Source organism: Rhinopithecus bieti, unplaced genomic scaffold (assembly GCF_001698545.2).
Source record: "Rhinopithecus bieti isolate Rb0 unplaced genomic scaffold, ASM169854v2 scaffold_69405, whole genome shotgun sequence".
NCBI lineage: Eukaryota > Metazoa > Chordata > Mammalia > Primates > Cercopithecidae > Rhinopithecus > Rhinopithecus bieti.
In genome coordinates this window covers 20,584-29,624 of record NW_016825752.1, presented here as the reverse complement: position 1 = coordinate 29,624, position 9,041 = coordinate 20,584, and the positions used below count along the sequence as shown (strand labels likewise).

The following is a 9,041-nucleotide window of genomic DNA, read 5'->3' as shown; positions in this document are numbered from 1 at the left end:
AACCCGGGAGGCGGAGCTTGCAGTGAGCTGAGATCCAGCCACTGCACTCCAGCCTGGGCGACAGAGCGAGACTCTGTCTCAACAACCAAAAAAAAAAAAATGAAAACTTCTGGCCGGGTGCGGTGGCTCACGCCTGTAATCCCAGCACTTTGGGAGGCTGAGGCAAGTGGATCACAAGGTCAGGAGTTTGAGATCAGCCTGACCAATGTGGTGAAGCCCCGTCTCTACCACAAATACAAAAATTAGCCAGGTGTGGTGGCGCGTGCCTGTAATCCCAGCTACTCAGGAGGCTGAGGCAGGAGAATTGCTTGAACCCAGGAGGCAGAGGTTGCAGTGAGCCGAGGTAATGCCACTGCACTCCAGCCTGGACAACTGAGCAAGACTCCTTCTCAAAAAAACAAAACAAAACAAAAAAAACTTCTGTACATACTACAATGAAAGACACATAATCAATGTTTAAAAAAACATATTACAAGATATATAATAGACATAGAGTTAATATCCAGAAATACAGAGATTATACAGACCAATAAGGAAACAAGTAACTCCAAATAAAACTGAGCAAAACATAAAATAACAAAGGCCAGTAATGTATGGATACTCAATCTCACTAGTAATCAAATGAGATGCAAATTAAAATGGGAAAGTCAGCCAGGCTGGTGGCTCACGCCTGTAATCCCAGCACTTTGGGAGGTCAAGATAGGTGGATCACTTGAGGTCAGGAGTTCGAGGCCAGCTTGGCCAACATTGTGCAACCCATCTCTACTAAAATTGCAAAAATTAGTCAGGCATGGTGGCGGTTGCCTGTAATCCCAGCTACTCGGGAGGCTGAGGCAGGAGAATGGCTTGAACCTGGGAGTCGGAAGTTGCAGTGAGCTGAGATCACACCACTGCACTCCAGCCTGAGCAGCAGAGCGAGACTCTGTCTCAAGAAAGGAAAAAGAGAAAAGGGAAAGTATTATTTTTCTAGAGTCACTCAAATTAAAAATATTTTCTGATAATACCTAGTATTGAGTAGGCAATACTCAAACAGGTATTCTCATATACTGAAATTCTGAAGGAAAATTTGATAAATGTCTATTGAGATTTAAATGTTTACACCCTTGGTTTCAGAACATCCTTTTCTAAGACTATATCCTACCGAAACACAAATTCACAAAAATAAATAGGGGAAAATTACATTAAATATAGGATATTCATAAAATAGAATACTGTAACTGTGTAACCACTTTAAAAAGAGGTAGATCTGGCTGTGCATGGCGGCTAACACCTGTAATCCCAATGCTTTGGGAGGCTGGGCAGGAGGATTGCCTGAGGCCAGGAGTTCAAGACCAGCCTGGGCAACATAGCAAGGCCCCATCTGTTAAAAAAAAAAAAAAACACAAACATTAAAAAAAAAAAAATTAGATGGGCGTGGTGGCATGTGCCTGTAGTCCTAGCTACTAAGAAGGCTGAGATGCGAGGGTTGCTTGAGCCCAGGAGTTTGAGGTTACAGTGAGTCATGACTCTACCACTGCACTCTAGCTTGGGTGACAGGGAGAGAGACCTTGTCTCAAAAAACCGCCCAAAACAAAAAAAACAAAGAAGAGGTAGTTCTATATGTATTGTCATACAAAGATGTTCAAGACATGTTAAGTAAAAAGAACAAGTTGCAGAGTATGTATTTTGTAAACATAAATAATAATTACCTTATATACAAAATATCAAGACGACTATAACTTAGCTGCTGACAATGGCTATTCTGTGTGTGGTAGTAGGGAACAATTTATTAATTCATTTATGTAACATTTAATGAGTGTCCATTATGTGCCAGGCACATTGGTTTAGTTACTGGGGATTCAGGAGTGAACAACAACAAAAAAACGGATGAGGAAATGGTGAATGTCCACTTTCCATGTTAAACATATCTGTAAAGTATGACCTTTATANTTGCAGTGAGCTGAGATAGCGCCACTGCACTTCAGCCTGGGTGACAAGAGCAAAACTCCATCTCAAAAAATCCCCAAGAAACAAAAAAACATAAGCTTTAGGCACTAATGAAAAACTTTCAACAATATAAAGCAATCTGTTCTATCATTCTCTTAAAATCACTCTTATTGTACACTTTTTAGAAAGGTCCCTGGCATACTCAATAATGTAGTCTGGTAAAGTTAATGTGAAAGGATTGACAAGTTTCTTATACTGTAAAATGATTACTCTGTTCAGTTGAAAAATAAGAATAATTTTACAGTATTTCATTTATCTATACCCTTTGTGACAGAATATTTTACTTACAGTTTGTGGGTTAATCTCCTCCTCTCCCATAGGTTCATCCATAATTTGCTGTCCATTCTGTGAAAAGCACAGCAAGCAGAAAGTTACCAAAACAGACCTCACATCAGTTAAAGTTAAATGAAGGCAGACAAAAACAAAAACTGAGGAAGATTTTCACCCCTAAAGGGCTCTAATGAAGTAGAACCACCATATGAGTATGCAGTTGCTAAATTTGCAACAGGATGTGCTTCAAAAGTTAATTATTTGAAACTATAAAAACATTTTTTCATGGAAATAATATAATAAATGATTATTACCTTTCCATGTGAGCCCTTGAGTTTAATAGTTAAATGCATTACAAATGGTCTCATTTAAGCCTCACCAAACATTATTTACAACAGTGTATGGCAAAACACATTCTAAATTCCAACTCCATTCATAATTAATCAAGGGAACTGATTAATTACTTTAGAGAAAATTAAGCCCAATCTCTACATCAAAATAAATGCCAGATGGATTAAACATTTAGATGTGAAAAAATAAAATTATACAACTATTAGAATATAGGTGAACAATACTCATGGGGTAAGGAGGGTTGAAATCATAAAGAAAAAAGTGACATTTGAATCTATAGAAGTTTAAAACTTCTGCCAGACACAAAAAAAGATAAAAGACGAACTGATTACAAAAAAAAGGCAACATATAACAAAGGGTTGGTATCCTCAATACATAAAGAGCTTTGTTTTACAAACCTGTAAGAAAAAACGATGAACCTCAACAGAAATGAGCAATAAGGGAAAAAAGAGTTCAGCCTTAGTACTCATCAAAGAAATGCATTTAACCCAAAGACACCTTTTGCCTTTCAAATTGGTAATGATTTACAAAACAAAAACAAAAACAAAAAACCACTCAGTGTTAACGAGGGTATGGGGGACAGAGCACTCTGGACATACTGCTGGAGAAGTATGAATCAGCACAACCTTTCAGGAAGGCAATCTGAGTCTGTATTTTAAAAAAACCAAAATACCACACATAAAATTTTGAAATGTCTCGATTCTACTTCTTTTTTTAAAAAAGTAGACAAGTGTACAAAGATGTACATACAAGAATGCTCACCATAACTTTTATTCCAAAAAGAACTTCAAATTGAAAACCTAAATTCCTAACAATAGAGAACTAATTAAATATATTATGGTACACCCTTATAATGGAATACTATACAGTCATTACAATGATGATAAAGATGTAAATTCATTGACATAGAAAGACAGTCACATGTAATAAGTGAAAAAGCAGTTTACAAAACAATATGGATTGTAATGATCCCATTTTAAATAAATATATACATGTTTCAATGCATATATTTTTATGGGAAAAACTCTGGAAGGATATACACCAAAATGTTAACAGTGGTTATCTCTGGGTGGTAGAATTTTAGACAATTTAAATTGTTTATTTTTGCTTATTTGAATATTCTAATGTGTCTACAATGAATATGTATTATTTGTGTAATTTTTAAAAACCACAAAAACAGAAGTCAGGAACACATAGTTTCTTCTCTCATTCCCTCACTGGAAAAAGGAGTAGCCATGATTATTAATTCAACAAGTATACAAGGATCTAAGCTAACCACCTTTGGAGCATTATCACCTGGGAAATAAAAGGCAGCTCACCTATCACCTCATACTTCACATGAGGCAGCTGCTCTAAATATGAACTCCCCTCTTTGTTCTTCTTATCCCTATTACCATCCATCCATTCTTTCATCTCATTTCATTCAAGCTATGTTCTAGGCACTGAGCTCAAGATAAAAGTTAATAAAACATAGCCCCTATCCTACAAGGTCTGTTGACCTTATACAAAGAGCACCTTTCATTTTCACCACTCATAGAAGATGTTCCTAGATTAGGGAATGCCTATGTAATACTATGAAGCACAGAAACAGTGCCAAAATTCAGGAAAAGGTAGGGAGGCAAGTATAAAATCTTTATTTTCCTAAGGTATGTTCAAAGGCTATAACACTGCCCATTTCTTTGGTATAAAGACACTCGTGTATCTCCAGAATATTTATTTTTCCTCAAAGTGACAACCATTTATTCAACTGACTACTGGTTGTTCTTACCCAAATGTACCAAAGAACTAGCTCCTAACAACTGTGGCTCTGTTTGCAGACACAGAGATTCAAATTCATATTCTTACCCTATTAATTATGAAGCCTTGGACAGGTTCTTTAAACAATCTAAGCTTTTCAGTTTCTTCATACGGAAAATGAAGATTGAAAAGTCTTATCTTCAGAGGGTTGTAGTAAAGACTAAATTAGTTAAATGATATAAAACCCTAACCACAGTGTCTGGCACTTAGTAAACAATCACTGTCAGCTAGTTTTCTTACGTCCAAAATTCAATTACCTCACCTCTGGTCCACCAATCTGTTCCCTCTCCTATATTTGCCATATTAATGAATGGCACCATCATTCATCTAGCAGCCCAAACCAGAGTTTTTCATTAATTGTAAACAGTTATCTTTCTGTAACACAGACTTGCCCCCATGACTCCCCATTGTGTGGCGTTTAGAACCCTCAGTCTAACTTGAGCTACACGTATGTTTTTCATAGGAATAAAATTTAAGAACCATCTGTTCCTTGCAATTTTTAATGTATGCAAAGCAAGTATCACAACTTATAACTTACTTTTAAAGAAAACTGGTACAGGAGAAACAGCACTAAACTTGGAATTCGTAGACCAAGGACAGAGCCCTAGGCTGCTGCTTATAAGCTTTATGATTTGAGGCAATTCAGACTTTCTCTTAGCCTATTACTTTACCTGTTCAAAATGAGGATACTTGTCCTGTCTACCCAAAGGATTATTACCAGGCTCAAAAACGAGATAATTCAGAAGAAAGAACTTTACAAATGTTGAAGAGCTGTACCAATGCACATTATTACTAAGGTGAGGTAGCCTCATGAGGATAAAATACTCCGTAAAGTCCTTCTGATCTTGGAATTTAAAAAATGTTTGAATTGGTAAGGCATCTCAAAAGTCTTCTGTTCCTACTACACACAATATGTTTCAATTCTTTCTACTCCGTTCTTACTTACGCTTAAATACTACCAGGACAAGAATGTACTACCTCACTAGGCACTATAATATCTCTGAAAAAGTACTGCCTGCTACATGAAATTTTTCATTATATAGCAACTTTCCTCAGCTGTGAATTCTCTTTAAGAGGATTACTAATAAATGATGACTAACTTGCCCGTACTCTATCTGCAAAGTCACAGGAAGTAAATCTACAGCTATGACTCTAATCCATCCTGAGTCTTGTCTTTTCTAGATAAGTTCCTTCAAACATTTCTTTAAGATAGATAAGACTCATCACCATCTTCTTCTCTGAGCACACTCCAATTCATCTTAAAGGGTGGTATGTGGAATTGCATGTAATTAACATTTCAACCCTCAAACGACCAATGCAGAGTAAAGGTCATATTACCTCCCTTGTCCTAGAAAATAAACTTATGTTAATGCAATTCACATATGCATTATTTTTGGAATGCCCTCAACACAATGCTGACATATCAAGTTTTCTGATTAAATCCTTGTCTTCTTGCACTGCAACCACACCCTGCATCCTCTATTCATACCTGTTGTTACTCTTAGTTCCACGAATAAAACTTTATTTAAAATTTTTGATTCACCTTTTTCCAGCTCCCATCCATTGCTACAATCTCTATACATTAGATTCCAAATCTGTCGATCAGCCTGTTCACTATTTTCAGCTTCATGTCATCTCAAATTTTACAATAAACTTTCTTTTCTCAACTACTCACCCAGTTAATAGTATAGTATATACTAACAAAGCAACCTAAGAAAAAAATTGAGTGAAACATAATCTGAAGGGTATTTCATGCTCTACATTTTGTAAAAATATCTACCTCCTGAGTTTAGCAAAAATTTAAAGTGTTGAACAATTTAATTTTTAAAGCAGCGAGCCAATGTTATCCTACATACCAGTGAAGCTTTACAAAGCTTTTTCTACCAAAAAAAAGCACCTTTATTCAAATGAAACTTTTCTATCACTTCATCAAAACAAGGATTCAAATGTTATCTATCAGAAATGAGCATAGAGTTACTTCTGCAGTCAAGTTTCCCATTTGGAAAATGACCGTTGGTTTTATTAGAGATTAGGTTACACGTATATCAGTCTTACTCAGTATTTTACTTTCTATTGTTTCCTAAGTTTAAGGAATAGTACTTGTTAAACAAGAAAATATATTTCTCTAATTTTAAAAAAAAAGTGGGAAAAAATGTGTTCTAAAGCTGGCCAGTACCACGTTTAAACCCCAACTCTGTCAGTTACTGGTGTAGTTACCTGAACTTGGGTAAGTTATTTAACATTTTGAGCCTCAGTTTCTTCACTCACAAGATGCACATAATATCTACCTCACAGGGATGTTGTAATTAAAAGATCCACCAAGAGAGAGTGTATGTTCAGTAAATGTTATTTCTTTTCCTCTCTTTTGCCTCAATTGACAGTGTAACATTACATTTCTACATATAACTTCTAAAGATGTAATGCAATGAAGAAGTATAGGAGAGTGTTGAAACACCTGTTCCATAATTCACTATAGTCAATTTTCCACTAAGCAGGGTAGAAGAGATCATTTTGTATGTGCTATATTTTTATACAATGTAGCTAGAGAATGAGTATGGACAAAAAATAGTTTAAAAGTGAGGCAAATGTATTTATCCTCTCTCATCCCACCATAATGCCTTCCAGCCAAAAAATTTCAGAGCCTGGCAGATTGTATATATGCAAATGTGATGTGAAATACTGGAAAAGGTTAGGAAATGCTAATCATGCTTTACTTTGTTAGCCTGAAATGTGTATAAAGTCACACATTAGAATAACCTACAATATGGGTCTCATCAGAACAAATCAGATAAAGGAGACTGTTCCCTTGACTTTCAGCAGGAATTGTTTTCAATGTTGTAAAAAATTATCACCTAAGATCATCTTCCAGGCTTAAAGAGGAAGAACAATTCAAATCAGTATTTCTGAATCAAGGTTTCAGGAACTCTAGAGTATTCCTAAATATTTTAAGGAAAATTCTGATGTTAAAAATATTTTATTAATTTAAAAACTTTCATTTTAAGCAACTTTATTAAGCAGACTGCTTTGTTGTAATGGCATGATACAACAATGTACTTTTCCAGGCTGCTGTCTGATACCTCTGAAAATATATAATTAGTTAAAAAAATACTTCCATTTCAGCAGGAGATCATCATGTATAAGTATGCTAGGACCAAAAGATGATCTGTGACTGATAAAATGCTACCTTGAACTCAGCAGGGTATACCATCTACTGACATTCTCCTACCTCGAAATGAAATGGACGTACGGACATTAAGAGAAGAATCTTCAGAGAGAGTAACAGTCTGAAATAACAGGAAGGGAAGAGGAAAAGAAAAGATCCAGAGTCCTAGTATATTAATATGGAGACCCAGGTTGTAGGAATGAGCAAGGACCATACTTTTTTTTTTTTTCCCACCACCCTCAGGTTTCCACAAGTATATCTACCTTCCAAACTTCCTGATATCAGCAGTGGTTTTCCTGTCCAAAAGCTTATGCAATAGGAATTCCATCATGAAGGTGCTGAGCATGAGGCATTAGACACCTCTCTCAAAGTGTGGTTAAGATACCATCAAATTGTTCAGAATCCAAAGAATCTTCTATGCAATCACATTGAAACAATAAGAAACAAGCACTTTATATTCTTAATAAGGAATGTATATAATCCTTACCAATGTGACAGGATTAAGAATCAGCTCCTCATTTATCCTAAGGAAATATCAGAGATGTGCATAAAGACTTATGTACAGTGATATTCATCATACTCATTATACTGAAAATAGAAAACAATCTAAATGACCAACAAGGGACTGGTTAAATAAATCATAATACATCTATTCATATGTAGGAATACTATGCAATGGTTAAAATCAGGGCCTCAAAGAAAATTTAATGATGCAAAAAATATGCTTGCAATATATTAAATGAAAAGGATACAAAACTATATAGTATGACCCAATTTTGCATCCCTTCCTCCCAACATGTGTGCACGTAACTGGCAAAACAAATATAAAATCTCATCAGTCGTTACCTGGGTCATAGGATTTTCTTCTTTGTACTGTATTTTCAAAGTTACATGCACTTATTATGTATTAATTTTATAAAGAGAAAACAATACATGTAATTAGAAAATCAGTTTATTTCTAGTTAAGGTGCCCTTATGCCTGCTTTACTATTCCTCTAGCTACTTAAGGTCTGTTAGTACCCAACACTGTTCTATTTTCTAGATGAGGGTAAGAATGACCTCTGGTTATATTTACATTTTTATGTTTAAGAGGACCCTTTCAGAAACTTTTTTTTTTCCTGGTCCTGTGGTTGTGGCCAAGTTTCAGGCCGGGATCCACCTCATGTTTTTTGAAGTGTTACCGTCTAAGGGGGATTCTGCTTATGAAATAAGAGTATGTTGAGATAAGAATAAAGAAATGAAAACATAGTAGCCAAAATTAAATCTACATTGTGAATAGCAAGTATTAGAACTGACACTGCAGAAAACGGAATCCATGCCACAGAGGACAAACTTGAGTAAATGAAAAAAAAAAAGAAAGAAAGAAAGATTTAAAAACTATGGAAGACAGACATAGAAATAATCTATGAATAACAGATGTTCCTAAAGAAAAAAGAAAAAAACAGGCAGTTTAATCAATCAAAAGTGTAAGGAA

At 35.4% G+C, this 9,041-nt stretch overlaps 1 long non-coding RNA gene across 1 annotated transcript; it reads right to left on the bottom strand.

Annotated features, from left to right (window-relative positions):
* Nucleotides 1-898: 898 nt before the first annotated feature.
* LOC108522721 (uncharacterized) lies at nucleotides 899-8,143 on the bottom strand. The gene is made up of 3 exons (XR_001883587.1): nucleotides 8,055-8,143; nucleotides 2,275-2,331; nucleotides 899-922 (listed from the first exon to the last, which is right to left on the bottom strand). It is a non-coding gene; the product is annotated as an uncharacterized LOC108522721 (long non-coding RNA).
* Between the last annotated feature and the right edge of the window lie 898 nt (nucleotides 8,144-9,041).